This window comes from Chrysochloris asiatica, unplaced genomic scaffold, assembly GCF_000296735.1.
Source record: "Chrysochloris asiatica unplaced genomic scaffold, ChrAsi1.0 scaffold00196, whole genome shotgun sequence".
In the NCBI taxonomy this organism is placed as follows: Eukaryota; Metazoa; Chordata; class Mammalia; order Afrosoricida; family Chrysochloridae; genus Chrysochloris; species Chrysochloris asiatica.
In genome coordinates, this window is record NW_006408714.1 from 459,149 (window position 1) to 460,643 (window position 1,495).

The following is a 1,495-nucleotide window of genomic DNA, read 5'->3' on the forward strand; positions in this document are numbered from 1 at the left end:
ATCTACCCATGTAAACACACATAGATTTGGTTGTTACAGTTGTTGCAAAATTGTATTTTATAGCATTTATCACATTGTTCCTTATTCTTGCATACTTCTTAGTGTCTTCATTTGTCTTGGACAAGTGAAGATTTCATTCATTCTAGGTATTATCTTTCCCATCCGTACAAGTGTTTACTATCTAGAAAGTAATTCTCCACCTTCTCCGTTTCATCCTGGTAACCATCAAAAAATGTTTCTTTCTGTGTGTATACGTATTATTGACTTTTTAATAAAAAAACATATAATATTCTTCTGTTTAGAATCACCTCTAGATCGATCCATGTTATATTTTGTTGATTATTTATTATTCTTTTATAGAGTTATATAGTATTCCTCTGTATGTATAGTCCACAATTTGTTTTACCATTTGTCTGTTAATGGGCACTTACGTTGTTTTCATCATTTTGCTATTGTGATTGGTGCTTCAACAACATATGTGTTGCTGTTCATATTTCTAGGATATATACCTAGGAGTGGGATAGCTGGATCATAAGGTGTTTCTGCTTCTAGCATTTTGAGGAAGCACCATACCATTTTCTATAGTGGTTGTACCCTTCTACAATATTACCAGCAGTGCATTAGAGTTCTAATCTCCCCACAACTTTGTCACCATTTGTCCTTTTTAGGTTGTTTGGGATGTCGTTTGTTTGATTTGATTAGTGTCATTTTTGCAAGAGTGAAATGATATCACATTGTAGTTTTGATTTGCATCTCTCTCGTGATTAATGATTGCAAGTATCTATTCATGATTTTTTTTTTAGCTGCCTGAATGTCTTGTATGGTGAAGTGTCTGTGTCTTTTGTCCATGCTTTTAATTGATTGTTTGCCTTTTTGTTGCTAAATTGTTGAGGTTTTCTATATATTCTAGACATTAGAACTTTATCAGTCATTTGTCATTACCAAAGATTTTTTTCCAAGTGTGTAGGCTCTCTTTTAACTCTTTTGGTAAAGTCTTTTGATGAGCATAAGTGTTTCATATTTAGGAGGTCCCAATTTTCTTATTTGTCATCTGTTGTTTGTGCATATGTAGGTGTGTGCCATAGACTATGCCAAAAATTTGGTTCACTAGTTCTGTTGCTATGGAATCTTCCAGGAACTTTAAGTATTAGCTTTAACATTTAGGCCTTTGATCCATTTTGAGTTAGATTTTATCTATGGCGTGAGATATGGATCATGTTTCACTTTTCTTCAAATGGGTATCCAGTTTTGTCAGCACCATTTATTAGAGACTGCTTGTTCTATATTGAATGAATTTCAATTTATCAAAAATCACCTGCCCATAGATGAATTAATTTACTCTTGAATTCTAGAATATATTCCATTAATCTGTCATTGAATCAGTATCAGAAAGGTTTTATTACTGTGTCTATATATTTTGTTGTTGTTGTTTTTTAATGTTTTATTGTGAATTATGTGATAGTTTACATGGGAGAACTTTAGTTTTACATTCATC